Source organism: Mustelus asterias, chromosome 6 (assembly GCF_964213995.1).
Source record: "Mustelus asterias chromosome 6, sMusAst1.hap1.1, whole genome shotgun sequence".
NCBI lineage: Eukaryota > Metazoa > Chordata > Chondrichthyes > Carcharhiniformes > Triakidae > Mustelus > Mustelus asterias.
The window spans coordinates 41,824,606-41,840,904 of NC_135806.1; positions in this window are offsets into that span (position 1 = coordinate 41,824,606).

Consider the following 16,299-nt stretch of genomic DNA (forward strand, 5'->3'; position numbering starts at 1 on the left):
TGCCCATCTTTTCTGGTGCAGGAGGTCAGAATCCTGATGTCAAGGGCCGGGAAGAGAAGGCCATCCCATGTGTAAAGAAGGCCTGGACAGATGTCCTGCAAAGGACCAATAGGTCAGAGTGGAAGTAGGGTGGCAAATTAATCTGACAGGCACTGAATAGAGATGTTCCTCAAAGCAATCAACCAATCTGCATTTGTGTTTCAAGGAGTGGGCGGCACGGTAGCATAGTGGTTAGCACTGCTGCTTCACAGCTCCAGGGACCTGGGTTCAATTCCCGGCTCGGGTCACTGTGTGGAGTTTGCACATTCTCCCCCCATGTCTGCGTGGGTTTCCTCCGGGTGCTCCAGTTTCCTCCCACAGTCCAAAGATGTGCAGGTTAGGTTGATTGGCCAAGCTAAATTGCCCCTTAGTGACCCGGGATGCAGGCATTAGTGGGTAAATATGAGGGTTAGAGGGATTAGAAGGTAAAATATGTAGGGATACGGGGATAGGGCCTAGGTGGGATTGTTGTCGGTGCAGACTCGATGGGCCGAATGGCCTCTTTCGGCACTGTAGGGTTTCTATGGAGTAAAGCAAGTTTTTTTCTTCCTTCAGGACCAGCTTTACAGTTAAGATGAGTAATCTGGGAAGAAAAATGCCTTATTTTGATAAACTTGAAACGTATAATGCAAGCATAGAAGACTTGGTCCAATACGCAGAGTGCATGCATTATTTTTTTGGGTCAACAATATTGAGGGGGATGAAAAGCAGAAAGTGGTCCTGTTAACAGCATGAGGGGCCTTGACCATCAGTGTAACAATAGGCCTGACCTACCCAGATGCCTCTAACTCCAAAACTTTTAATGAACTGGTGGACCTGGTTAAAGGCTATTCTGACCCAAAACCTTCCATAATACTCCAGCAATGCTGCTTTAACATGGCCAGGTGAACCCATCACCAAATTTCCAGCCAGGATGTGAAAATTGGCATTGCACTGTGAATTCAGCCCACTCCTGAACAACATAAGAACTAGGAGCAGGAGTAGGCCATCTGGCCCCTCGAGCCTGCTCCGCCATTCAATAAGATCATGGCTGATCTTTTTGTGGACTCAGCTCCACTTACCTGCCCGCTCACCATAACTCTTAATTCCTTTACTGTTCAAAAATTTATCCTTACCTTAAAAACATTCAATGAGGTAGCCTCAACTGCTTCAATGGGCAGGGAATTCCACAGATTCACAACCCTGTGTGAAGAAGTTCCTCCTCAACTCAGTCCTAAATCTGCTTCCCCTTATTTTGAGGCTATGCCCCCTAGTTCTAATTTCAGCCGCCAGCGGAAACAACTTCCCTGCTTCTAATCTATTCCCTTCATAATGTTTCTATAAGATCTCCCCTCATTCTTCTGAATTCCAATGAGTATAGCCCCAGTCTACTCAGTCTCTCCTCATAAGCCAACCCTCTCATCTCCGGAATCAACCTAGTGAATCTCCTCTGCACCCTCTCCAGTGCCAGTATATCCTTTCTTAAGTAAGGAGACCAAAACTGTACACAATACTCCAGGTGTGGCCTTATCAGCACCTTATACAGTTGCAACATAACCTCACTTTTTAAACTCCATCCCTCTAGCAATGAAGGACAAAATTCCATTTGCCTTCTTAATTACCTGCTGCACCTGCAAACCAACTCCTTGAGATTCCTGCACAAGGACACCCAGGTCCCTCTGCACAGCAGCATGTTGCAATTTTTTACCATTTAAATAAGAGTCCATTTTGCTGTTATTCCTACCAAAATGGATGACCTCATATTTACCAACATTGTACTCCATCTGCCAGACCCTTGCCCACTCACTTAGACTTTCTATATCCCTTTGCAGACTTTCAGCATCGTCTACACACTTTGCTCTGCCACCCATCTTAGTGTCATCTGCGAATTTTGATACACTACAATTGGTCCCCAACTCCAAATCATCTATATAAGTCGTAAACAATTGCAATCCCAACACTGATCTCTGAGGCACACCACTAGTCACTGATTGCAAACCAGAAAAACACCCATTTACCCCCACTATTTGCTTTCTGTTAGTTAACCAATCCTCTATCCATGCTAATACATTACCGTAACACCGTGCACCTTTATCTGTAGCAGTCTCTGGTGCAGCACCTTGTCAAATGCCTTCTGGAAATCCAGATACATCACATCCACAGGTTGTGCGATAGACTGGTCTGTGGAATTAACAATGTGACAATCCAAAAAAATTATTGGCAGAACCTAATTTGGATCTAAAGAAGGCCATAGAGATAGCTCTATCAATGGAGAATGCAGAGAAAGGAGTTCAGGAACTACAGGCGATGTCAGATAGCAGTGTCCTCTGATTGAGGGGAGGATGTTGAGCGGGATTCATTGTATCTCTAGGACCTTGCGGACTCACTCAATTAGCACCATGTGTAATGGGTTTTACCTAATCACCTCTGCATATATCAGACCAAAGGACTGCGCGCATGAACCAATAATAAGTAACTAATTTGCAACTTTATTTCAAACAGAAAAAGACTTAAGTTTTACAACTTTAACAATTCTCTTTCTCTAACTATTCGATCATTTGGAAATCCATATACTACCTGGATCCTCGTGATTCCATCAATTCGTTGTCTCTCTTGTCAAGAGGCAAGCTGTTGGAGTCTCTGCTGTGTCCAGACTTGCTTCAGGGAAGGCTGGAGAAGGGGTCAGACCGATCCTCGCTAGAGTCGTGTTTTCATACCCTGATGGTTGTCTTCTGCAATCTTCTAAGGATCCGGCCTATCAGGTGCTTTAGTTTAATTAGTTTCACATTGTTGATGGGTTTCAATAGGTGTTAATGAGTTTCAATAGTGGACCCTTTGTGTTTGTGCCTGTATACCTGGATGTTTGGTTTCAGCTTCCAATATTCATCTAATGTTTTGTTTTACTGAGGCATGTCTGCTCTGTGTATCTCATGGTGATTTATTTGTCAGGAAATGTATAACTATCCTTTTACACATACTAATGTGTTCTGGTACATCTGCGGTTTTCAATTGTCTGAGGTTGAATCTTGCAAAAGCATGTGTCCAGCCAGAATTGTCTTTGTGTTTGGACTGAGGTAATCCCAGCATATCTTGCTTTTCAGTTAACTTCTATACCCTGTTTTTATTTCAGCTGCTATGCTTGTATTTCTGGCTTCATGGTTGTTTGTTGTTGGTTCCCACCAATGAGTCCATTTTACTTGAGCAGTAGTAGGCTGCCACAAGGGTCTCATGCAGCATTCATCCCTCAAATGAGAGTGAAGGTATCAGTTCTTGTCCTTAAACCAGATAAATTGGTCTGCCTTTGTGGAGACTATCAGCTTACTGTCAATAGGGTTTCTAAACTTGACAAGTACCCCATGCCTTGGATTGAAGACCTGAACACCAGGTTAACAGTTGTCCAAACTTTTTCGAATTTGAACATGAGTCATGCATATCTCCAACTTGAATTGAAAGAGCCTTCCTGAAAGTACATGACAATAGGTAAAAAGTCCTATACAGCACACTCGCCTGCTCTTTGGGGTCTCATTTTTAAATGGGTCATGGAGAACATACTCCAAGGATTACCTCAGGTAGTGGTGTTTTCTTTGTCATAGGAACCTCCGAACATGAACACTTAGCAAATCTGGAAGTGGTCTTATGGCAATTTCCGGAGATTGGGGTATGCCTGAAAAGGTAAAAATGTGTCTTCCAAGCAAGTGCCATGACCTATTTCGGCAATCAGGTAGATGGCGAGGGCCTTCTTACAGTGGATGACAAGGTGAGGGCCATTAAGGAGTTGCCAACACCAAGGAACCCTATGGAATTGAAATCCTTCCTGGGATTAGTGAATTATTACAGGAAGTTTATTCCAAATTTGGCTTCCTTGCTGGCCCCCTTGCATACCCTACTACAGAAACACCAAAGGTGATCTTGGGGGAACACCACAGCTAGAGGCTTTCAACAGTGTGTTATCCAGCAACTTTTGTCCTCTAATTTATTGGCCTATTTTGACCCCAAACAGGACCTTATCTTGACATATGATGCCTCCCCTTACAATGTTGCATCCTCAAAAAATTCCAATAGATTCGTCAAGCATGAATTCCCTTTCATAAATCTATGCTGACTTTGTCTGATTGTACCACTGCCTTCCAAATGCCAAAAGTTATGAAATCCTTGATAATAGATTCCAGCAACTTCTCCAGTACAGACGTTAGGCTCACTGATCTATAGTTCCCTGTTTTCTCTCTACCCCCCACAGCAGGCAGTGAGGAAAGCGAATGGCATGCTGACCTTCATAGCAAGAGGATTTGAATATAGGAGTAAGGATGTCTTGCTGCAGTTATACAGGGCCTTGGTGAGGCCACACCTTGCGTATTGTGTGCATTTTGGTCTCCGAGTCTGAGGAAGGCCTGCTTTGATTTGCTTTGATTCTTGCTTTGATTTGATTTATTATTGTCACATGTATTAACATACAGTGAAAAGTATTGTTTCTTGTGCGCTATACAGACAAAGCATACCGTTCATAAAGAAGGAAACAAGAGAGTGCAGAATGTAGTGTTACAATTATAGCTAGGGTGCAGAGAAAGATCAACTTAATGCAAGGTAGGTCCATTCAAAAGTCTGATGGCAGCAGGGAAGAAGCTATTCTTGTGTCAGTTGGTACATGACCTTAGACTTTTGTATCTTTTTCCTGATGGAAGAAGGTGGAAGAGAGAATGTCCAGGGTGCGTGGTGTCCTTAATTAAGCTGGCTGCTTTGCCAAGGCAATGGAAAGTGTAGACAGAGTCAATGGATGGGAGGCTGGTTTGCACGATGGATTGGGCTATAATCACAACTTGTTGTAGTTTTTTGTGGTCTTGTACGGAGAAGGAGGCCATACCAAGCTGCGATACAACCAGAAAGAATGCTTTCTATGGTGCATCTGTAAAAGTTGGTGAGAGTCGTAGTGGACATGCCAAATTTCTTTAGTCTTCTGGGAAAGTGGAGGCGTTGGTGGGCTTTTGTAACTATAGTGTCGGCATGGGGGGACCAGGGCAGGTTGATGGTGACCTAGACACCTAGAAACTTGAAGCTCTCGACCCTTTCTACTTCATCCCTGTTGATGCAGACAGGAGCATATTCTCCACTACGCTTCCTGAAGTCGATGACAATCTCCTTGTTTTGTTGACATTGAGGGAGAGATTATTGTTGCCACACCAGTTTACCAGATTCTCTGTCTCAGTCCTGTACTCTGTTTTATCATTGTTTGAGATCCGACCCACTACGGTGATGTCAGCAGCAAACTTGAAAATCAAGTTGGAGGGGAATTTGGCCACACAGTCATAGGTGTATAAGGAGTATAGTAGGGGAAACATATAAAATCCTGATGGGACTGGACAGGCTAGATGAGGGAAGAATATTCCTGTTGCTGGGGAAGTGCAGAACGAGGGGTCACAATCTAAGAATAAGGGGTATGCCATTCAGGACTGAGCTGAAGAGAGTTGTCAACCTGTGGAATTCTCTACCACAGAAGGCTGTTAGGGCCAGGTTGTTAGATATGTTGAAGAGGGAGCTGGACGTTTTCTTTGTGGCTAAAGGGATCAAGGGATATGGAAAGAAAATGGGAGTGGGATACTGAAAGTGCATGATCAACCATGATCATATTGAATGGTGGTGCAGACTCGAAGGGCCAAATGGCCTACTTCTGCACCTACTTTCTATGTTTCTATATAAGACAGGGCAAATTCAACCCACCCACCCCCATTGCCTCCACCTGGATACACTGTTGTGCCTTGTTACTGGCAGATTATAAATACCTCCTAGAGCACCACCCCAGGACCCGGATAGCTAATGCCTTGCACTGAGCAGTCTGCCATTGCCCTCAGGCCCAGTTTCGTTACCAGCTGCAGAAAAGGTCGTAATGATCCTCAATTCTTTGGACACTTTGCCTATGTCTGCAAGGCAAATCAAAGCTGGGTGCAAAAGTCCTGTCTAAATTAAAAAACATAATATTAAATGGGGGCTTCAGAGGACAGCCCTCAGATGAAATAAAACATTATTGGACGAAGAAAGACGAGCTCAGTGCTGAGGATGGCATCCTCCTCGGGTTGCTGCATAGTTGTCCCTCGCCCAGGGCGATATCTGATACTTATGTAGTTATACCATAGCCATCTGGGATTTCAAAGATGAAAATGCTAGCCAGGAGCTACGTAAGGTGGCCCAGTCTTGATACAGACATTACCGACTTGGTTAGAAAGTGTGAGTTGTGCCAAGAGAATCAAAAACTTCTCCCCTCAGCCTCCCTACATCCATGGGAGTGACCTAATAGGCCATGGGTGCGAGTGCAGATACAGTTTGCCAGGCCTTTTTTTGGCTCCATGTTCTTAATTATGGTCGATGCTCACTCCAAATGGTTGGAGATACATCACATGAGCTCCACCACTTCCCATGCTACCATTGAGAAACTACAACAAAGTTTCTGAACACATGGGATATGTGAAGTCCTGGTCTCTGACAATGGCACTGCCTTTAATAGTACTGAGTTTCAGACCTTCATGCTTTCCAATGGAATCAAACACAGGACAACATTCCATCACCCATCATCGAATGGGTTGGCTGAATGAGCGATGCTGACTTTTTAGCTCAGCATGAAGAAGCAACCTGCAGTGTCCATAGAGACCAAACTGGCACAATTTTCATTTGACCACAGGACTACCCCTCACACAATCACAGGAATCGTCCCAGCAGAATTGTTAATGGGATGGGGGCTTTGGTCGAGATTCAGCCTACTTTTCCCAAATCTGGCGGGCAGGGTGGAGTCCCAACAAGGAAACCAGAAGAAAACAATGATTCTGCAAGGACAAAAAGAACATTCAAAACTGGCGGCTCAGTCCATGTGAGGAACTTTGGGGACGGCCTCAGTCGGGTCTCCGAGATTATAAAGGAGAAAATGGGGCCCATGTCTTATAAGGTCTAAGTTCAGGACAAAATTGTCAGGAAACACCTGAACCATCTCAGGAGTAGGGAGCCTGTGCAAACGCAGGCCTCATTACCAGCCATGAGGATGACCACTGCCAGCGTCGAGTCACAACTGGAAGTCGACTCCACTCCTGCCCCTCCAGATATTGAGGCCTTGGATTCCGAGATGGAAGCAGAAGAGACTGGTGCCCCAACTGAAGTGAGACCTCAAGAAGAAGTAGAGCCTGTGGCATTACGGTGCTCCCTTCAGAAGTGAAGGTCTGCTGTCCGCTTCACACCCCCCTGATCGTCCCCAGGCTGATCGCTAAGCAACGGAAAAGGCTCCCCAATGGCGGGGGTGTAGGGGAAGAAACGGACCTGAGTTGAGAGGGATGTTATGATGGACATGGGGGATCGTCAGTAGATCTCCCTGTGGGCCTTGAGCATCCCCCTAAATAGATCTTGGTCAGGCTTGTCCAACCTTTTCACTCGGTGGGGGAGGAGTTGGGGCATATTTGCAAATTTTTTCACTCAAGAGGCCAAGGAGTGAATTTTAGAAAGACAAGGTTTGGCACAAACTTAATTTTAATACGATCGTGGCTGATCTATTGCAGCCTCAACTACTTTTCTGCGCCATTTCCCCATAGCCATCTATTCCTCAATCTATCAAATATTTAGCCACCTCCACTTTGAATACATCTAATAATCCAACTTCCACTGCCCTTTGGAGTAGAGAATTCTGGAGATTCACCACCCTTTGCGAGAAGAAATTTTACGCACCTCAGTTTTAAATGATCAGCCCTTTATCTTGTAGCTATGTCCTCTTGTTCAACACTCTCCCAGTAGTGAAAACATTTCACCAGCTATCCTGTCAAACCCCCTCAGAATCATATATGTTTGAATAAGGTCACCCCTCACTCTTCTAAACTCAAAGGAATACAGACCCAGACTATTTAGTCGTTCTTGATAAGACAACCCTCTCATCCCAGGAATTAGCCTGCTGAATCTCCTTTGGACTGCCTCCAATGTTACTATATTCCTTTTAAGGTAAGGGAACCAAAATTGTACGCAGTATTCCAGGTGAGGCCTTACCAGCACCCTGTACAATTGCAACAAAATCTTCCTATTTTCAAATTCCAACCCATTTGCAATAAAGACCAAAATGCCATTTGCCTTCTTAACTACTTTTTGGACCTGCTTGCTAACTTATTGTGATTCATGCACTAGAAAACCTAGATCACTCTATATTTCACTCACCTGCATCTTTCTCCATTTAGATAATAGTCTGCCTTTTGATTCTTTCTACCAAATAGCGTGACCTCACACTTCCCCACATTAAACTTTATTTTCCAGGTTTTTGCCCAGTCACCCAGTCTATCTATATCCCGATGCAGAATCACAATATCCTCATGACAACCTGCCTTTCCACTTATCTTCGTATCATCGGCAAATTTGAAAACCATGCATTCTGTTCCTTCCTTCAGGTCATTAATGTAAATAGTGAGTAATTGCAGCCAAAAACTGATCTCTACGGTACTCCACTGGTTACACCTTTCCACTCTATTAAGGACCCATTTATTCCAACTCTTTCTTTTCTATGCGGTAGCCAGTTTCAATCCATGCTAACGTACTTACTCAAATTCAGTGGATTTTTACTTTATACACAAGCCTCTTATCCAGCACCTTTTCAAATGCCTTTTGGAAACCTAGATACACTACATCTACAGGTTCCCCTCTATCCACTCTCCCTGTTACATCCTCAAAGAATTCGAGCATATTTGTTAAACATGATTTACCTTTCATAAAACCAGCTTTTCTAAATGATTAGCTATTTCCTCTTTGATTATTGACTCCAGCATCTTGTCAATAATAGATATTAAACTAATTGGCCTATAGTTCCCTGCCTTCTGCCTTTCTCCTTTTTTGGACCAGGGAGTGACATTGACTGTTTTCCAATCCTCTGGTACCCTCCCAGAATTTAGCAAGTCACGAAAAATTTCAACAATGGGCCTGCTATCTCTTCAGCCACATCCATTAAAACCCGAGTGTACAGTTCATTGGCAACTTTGATTTGATTTGATTTATTATTGTCACATGTATTAACATACAGTGAAAAGTATTGTTTCTTGCGCGCTATACAGACATAGCATACCGTTCATAGAGAAGGAAATGAGAGAATGCAGAATGTAGCTAGGGTACAGAGAAAGATCAACTTAAATGACAGCAGCAGGGAAGAAGCTGTTCTTGAGTCGGTTGGTACATGACCTCAGACTTTTGTACCTTTTTTCCGACGGAAGAAGGTGGAAGAGAGAATGTCCGAGGTGTATGGGGTCCTTAATTATGCTGGCTGCTTTGCTGAGGCAGCAGGAAGTGTAGACAGAGTCAATGGATGGGAGGCTGGTTTGCGTGATGGATTGGGCTACATTCACGTCCTTTTATAGTTCCTTGCTGTCTTGGGCAGAGCAGGAGCCATACCAAGCTGTGATACAGCCAGAAAGAATGCTTTCTATGGTGCATCTGTAAAAGTTGGTGAGAGTCGTAGCTGACATGCCAAATTTCCTTAGTCTTCTGAGAAAGTGGAGGCGTTGGTGGGCTTTCTTAACTATAGTGTCGGCATGGGGGGACCAGGACAGGTTGTTGGTGATCTGGACACCTAAAAACTTGAAGCTCTTGACTCTTTCTACTTCAGCCCCATTGATGTAGACAGGGGCATGTTCTCCTTTACACTTCCTGAAGTCGATGACAATCTCCTTTGTTTTGTTGAGATTGAGGGAGAGATTATTGTTGCCTCAGCAGTTCACCAGATTCTCTATTTCATTCCTGTACTCTGTCTCATCATTGTTTGAGATCCGACCCACTACGGTGGTGTTGTCAGCAAACATGAAAACTGAATTGGAGGGGAATTTGGCCACAGTCATAGGTGTATAAGGAGTATAGTAGGGGGCTGAGAATGCAACCTTGTGGGGCACCGGTGTTGAGGATGATCGTGGAGGGTGTGTTGTTGCCTATCTTTACTGATTGTGGTCTGTGAGTTAGGAAGTTCAGGATCCAGTCGCAGAGGGAGAACCGAGGCCCGAGTTTGGAGATGAGTTTCATGGGAATAATGGTGTTGAAGGCTGAGCTGTAGTCAATAAATAGGAGTTTGGCATAGGTGTCTTTGTTATCTAGGTGTTCCAGGGTTGAGTGCAGGGCCAGAGAGGTGGCGTCTGCTATGGACCTGTTGCGGCAGTAGGCAAACTGTAGTGGATCCAGGTAGTCTGGGAGGCTGGAATTGATTCGTGCCATGACTAGCCTTTCAAAGCACTTCATGATGATGGATGTCCGAGCCACCGGCCGATCGTCATTAAGGCACGTTGCTTGGCTTTTCTTAGGTATCGGGATGATGGTCATCTTCTTGAAGCAGATAGGGACCTCAGATTGTTGTAAAGAGAGGTTGGAGATGTCTGCGAATACCCCCGCCAGCTGATCCGCGCAGGATCTGAGTGCACGCCCGGGTACCCCATCCAGGCCAGTCGCTTTTCCTGGGTTGACCTTCGAGAAAGCTGCTCTGAAATTGCAATGGTGACCCCAGATACAAGTTCTTCCAGGATGGAGGGCATGCTCTCACTGACCTCTTGATCAAAATGGGCATAGAATGCATTGAGCTCATCAGGTTGGAGCCGGCGATTTTACGTGCCTTCATTTTGTAGCTTGTTATGTCTTGCAGATCTTGCCATAGTCGGCGGGGTTCGGTGTGGCTCGCCAGGGACTTTAGCTTGGTCCGGTACTGTCTTTTGTCATCTTTGATGGATCTCCTTGGATCGTATCTGGCTTTCTTGTATAGGTGAGTGTCACCTGACTTGAACGCCTCAGACCTGGACTTCAGCAAGCAGTGGATATCCCTGTTCGTCCATGGTTTCCAGTTGGGGAACACACGGATTTACTTCTTTGGCATGCAGTCTTCTACACACTTACTAATGAAGTCAGTAATTGTAGTGGCGTAATCGTTCAGGCTGGTCGCAGAGTTTTTAAATGCTGACCAGTCCACTGACCCCAAGCAGCCCCATAGGAGATCATCCGATTCCTCAGACCAACATTACACAACTTTCTTTGATGGATTCTCCCGCTTCAGTTTGCTTGTAAGCTGGGAGCAGGAGCACAGCCTTGTAGTCTAATTTGCCAAAGTGTGGGCAGGCGATAGAGCAGTAGGCATGTTTGATATTTGTGTAGCAATGGTGCAGGATGTTTGGGCCTCTGGTGGAGCAGGAGATGTGTTGGTGGTAACTTGGTAGTACGCTCTTGAGCTTCGCCTGATTGAATTCCCCGGCCACAATGAACAAGGCCTCGGGATGTTTCGTCTCAAGGCTATTCGTAGTGGTGTATATTTCATCCAGCATGGTCTTCACGTCCGCATGGGGTGGGATGTAAACTGCCATCAGGATAACAGAGGTGAACTCCTGTGGAAGATAGTAGGGGCGGCATTTTAGCGTCAGGTATTCTAGGTCTGGGGAGCAGAAAGTTGCCAGTGTTGCTACGTCTACGCACCAGGAGGTGTTGATCAGGAAACAGACCCCATCTGCCCTAGCCTTGCCTGAGGCCGCTCTATGGTCCATTCGATGGATTAAGAAGCCCTCTGGTTGTAGGGCACTGTCCGGTGAAGCAGGACTGAGCCACGTTTCCGTGAAGCAGAGTACACCGCAGTTCCTCAGTTCTCTTTGGAAAGTTCATCTTGTTTTCCAGAGATTGGACATTTGCAAGCAGTAAGTTGGAGAAGGGGACCTTGGGACTGCGTTGTTCCACGCACACCAGCAGGCCTGCACGTTTTCCATACTTTCTGGAGTGTCTGCTTCTTTTCGAGCCTTGTCTGCCTTTAGCCCCTCAATTTCTCTAATACTTCATCCCTTGTGATTGAGAGTTTTGTAAATTCTATCATGTTATTTGAAATCAGCCCATCCGATATCTTAGGGATATTTGCGATGTCTTGCACGGTGAAGACTGATACAAAAAATTTATTTAGCATATCCACCATTTCTTTGTTTGCTGTTATAAATTCACAGCCCCTTTCAGTAAAGGTCCTATATTTACCTTAGCCGCCCTCTTCCTATTTATATATCCATAGAAAAGACTGCAGTAGCTCAAGGAGGTTGCTCACCAGCACCTTAATGACAATTTGGGATGGGAAATAAATGCCAACAATACCACATCACATGAATAAATAAAATGAATTCTTTTATTGGCGGCCTTTAGCTTTGTTCTTCCAGACAAGAGGAAACACATTGTAGATCTCGGCGCCCTGCTAGCATCTCCCACCACCGGATTTCCGGCGGTGTCTGCTCCGCAAACCGCAGGGAGGTGCAAAGACCATTTAAATGGTAATTTGAAAGTTATTTAAATACAATTAGTGGGCCCAGGACATCAGTCGTCGGGCCCGCTAACATCTCGCCACCCTGCCAGAATGGTTCACCCCAGTGCGGATTACAGTAGCTCCCCACTTGCGGGGAACTAGTGGCCCAACCCCGCTGAAGTGAAGGGGGAGCAATCGGGGCCCCCCACAGGGTCGAGCGGCGGGGTGTTGCCCCCTGGACATTGGCACCCTGGCAGTGCCAGCCTGGGCCTAATGCCCAGGGAGCACCATGAGGCAGTCCCAAGGGAAGGGGCATATGGGGGTGGGGCCTAGGTGCGGGGCCTACGGGCTGATCAGTGGAGGGAGTCCTGCTGCCACTCTGCAGTCGAGATTAGTGGGGGCAGGAGGAAGGCCAGCGATCGGGGCGGGCTGGGGGGATGGGGTAAGCCGGGGTGATGGTCAGCCTGCCGGGGGGAGGGGGTGGATTGGTGGGGGAGGGGCTGGGCACAGGAATAGCTTAGGGGGTCAGCGATCGGGCCATGGGGGGGAGGGGGCGGGTGGAGAACCAGCATTGTGGGGGCCGTGGGGCTGGCCAGCAATTTGAGCTGGCCAGCAATCGGGAGGCCTGCAGTGTGGGACCACTTTGCATGTGCCAATATCGGCACTGACAGATCAGCGCATGTGCAGTAACCCGCTCAGCGCACTGATTTCAGCCTCCCGGACGGGAATAGGGCCCGCCTCCTGAAATGTATTGATATTCACGCTAGTGGCCTCTGCAATGCACAGAGTGGGAGATTCTTCTCTGAACTCTCTCTGATAAAACCAGCATGAATTACTCTAGTTTCCATGTGAATTTGACACTTAGAATTTTTTTGGGAGAATTCCGGCCCACATCTCTGCCTTCTATTTTGAAGAGAAAAGAGACCCAACCTGTTTATCTTTTCCTGATATGTGTAACCTCATAGTTTTGGTGCCTTTAAATCTTTTTTGCATCTTTTCCAGGGTCTCTTTATCCTTTTTATAATATGCCAGCCGGAGCTGCATACAGCATGCCAAGTGTGGTCGATAAAAAAACTTTGGCACAATTTCACTACTTTCCAGTTCTATTCCTCTAGAAATAAACATTAGTGCTTTGTTTGCTTTTGTTATTGCTTTGTTAAACCACATGCTACATTTAGTGATTTATATATTTGTGTTGCCTGATCTGCTCTGCCCATTCAGATTTTTATTTTCTCAGTTATGTGTTGCATCTTTACTTTTTCTTACCAAAATATACAACTTGTATTTATCTGAAATTTATTTGTCAACTAAGTACTCATTCTCCAATACATTAATGCTTTCTTGTTACAGTCCTCAGCGTTGTCAGTATTTGCCAAGATCATTGATATAAATTGTGAACAACAGTGGTTCCAGCACTGAAACTTGAATGACTCCACTTCCTCCTTTCTGTCACTTTGAATCTGCTCACTTTACTCCTACTTAATATTTTCTGTCTTTCCGCCAGGCAGAAATCAATTCTGCCACTTGTCCCCTGACTCCATGTGCTCTGATCTTATTCATTACTCTATTATGTAATATCTCACCAAAGGCCTTCCTTGATATATTACATCTATTACATTACCTGTGCCTACTGTCTCTTTTACCACCTCAAATAATTCAGAGGTTGATCAAGCAAATCTTTCTCTTTTGAAATCTATATTGGCCACTCATTACTGTATTTTGGTTTCTCTTTTTTCAATTTTAGCTTTTAGTAGGGATTCTTTCATTTTTCTCACTACCGATGTTAAGCTGCCAGGTCCATAGCTCCCTGGACATATTCTACCTTCTTAAATATAAGCAAAAGGTTAGCTATCCACCAGTGTTCTAGCACTACACCTTTTCCAATTTATTATTAAATATGTATAATAATCGCCGAAAATCTCCACCCTCGTTCACAGCTGGGATTCTCCGGTGTCACTGAAAGTAAATGGAGTTTTGGCCCGAATGCCAAATTCTCTGTTCTCACTTACAGAGGAGTGGCCACAGACAAGATCAGAGAATCCTGCCCAATGCCTCTGCTACCTCTTCGCTAGATTCTTTTAAAATGCACAGATGTAATCTATCCAGTCCAAGGGCTTTATTTTTTCTGAATTTGATTATTTAATACGCTTCCTTTTATTTTAAAATCCATTATATCATTTCTAATCTCATCTTCCAATGTCATGGTCACTTGATCTGTCTCCTTGATAAATAGCGAAGTAATGCAATTATTGAATGTTTCTGTCATTTCACTATCATTGCCTGTGATTTTATCCTGACTGTCCCTTGATATTTATGTGCCTGTGGAATATTTTACTTTTTTATGTTAATTTAATTTCGTAGTTCCTCTTTGCCTTGCTAATTGCTTTTGACTTTTCTCTGATCTCTTCATTTTCTTCCTTCTCTTGCTCTCTTCTGCTGTCCATGTGCTTAGTTTATACATCCCTTTCTCTACCCTCAATTTTCCTTTCTGTTTTGATTCATCCACAATGTCTCATTAGTGCTTTGTTCATACTTGGTTTTTTTTACTGGAATATATTTCTCCTGGACCCTTTGAGCATCATTTTAAATGTTTCCTATTGCTCTTTCACATTATTGTTTGCCAATTATTTTGTCCATTTTGATTTCCTAATTCTCAGCCTCTCAAAAGCAGCTTTTCTGCAATCTATTAGCCTGGTATTGTCATGCTTATGTGCTTGTCAATTACTACCCTGAACTGTGTTGTATTATGGTCATTATTGCCTCAAAGTTATCCTGCATTTAATTATCTTCCCTGGTTCATTTCCCATTACGGTGTCCAACAGCAAATTGTCCCCTGTCAGCCTCCTTACATACTGGTTTCAAAAGGAATCCTGCATACATTGTAGGATCTCCATTTTATTTTTCACTTTATCAACCTCTTCTGCCCAGTTAATTCTGAGATAATTCAAATCCCTGGTGATTATTACGTTATGTTATTTTACTTATTCCCCTAATATTTACCTAATTCTTCCAGGTGAAAGGTTGTCGGGGGTAGGCAGGAATGTGGGGTTGAGGTTAGAATCAGATCAGTCATGATCTTGTTGAAAGGTGGAACAGGCTCAAGGGGCCAAGTGGCCTACTCTTGCTCTTAATTTGTAGGTTTGTATGTAATCATTCTGTGTTTAAGATAGAGGTTATCATTCTTAAGGTGCTGCTTTTTAATTTGGAGGGCGAAATGTGTTTACATCGTGTCACTTCTAGTGGTACTGTGAAGACTCACGTTAATTCTCCGGGGTGGGAGAGGAATTGGTGGTGGAGAGGCAGTGTCACTGGCAGCTACCTGTGCTCACTGTTGGGTGTCTTAAATGGCATCGGTGACCTGCTGGATGCATTTGTGGGTGGAGGCTTGCAAAATCCTGCAAAGGTCCCCAGTCACCCATGGAAGCAGTCACTGAGGTAGATGTTGAAATGCAGCAGTAAATTTCACTGCCTCCCGGCAGTGGATGCCCTCTACGTCCTCGTGATGCCAAATCGTGTAGGAATTGGCATATATGAGTGACCAGTTCCCTTGACACGCAGACATTGGCATTTCGCTCATCTGCATGTTGCACATGTGACATCTATAGACTTTTTAAAAGTTTATTTATTTATTAGTCACAAGTAGGCTGTGCATGACATATTAAAATTAAGAGAGCAATAATTGCCACCTTGAGATATCAGTGTTGTTTGAGTGGGCATAATTGCTTCACTTGCCTGACTCCCCGTATGTCAATTGAGCTGATGCTAAACTGTCTCAGCTGTGGCAGCGCCCTCATTTTTGAACTTATTTTCCACTAGGCTGGACATTTACATCCTCTTCCCTGCACTGGGGAGTCATGTGTTTGTGTACAAACTTCCCTACTCTTCGTTGTGAGTGGAGCCTTGCCCCTCATTCTTCTTCCCTCTGCTCAGTTCTGGCTTGCTCCTTCCAGAATGAAGCTCATGCCCTGTCACATAGTAAAAGCGAACAAAGCATTAACCCTGGTCTGGTCGCTGTGCAGACTTACCTGAGAGATCCTCGTGAA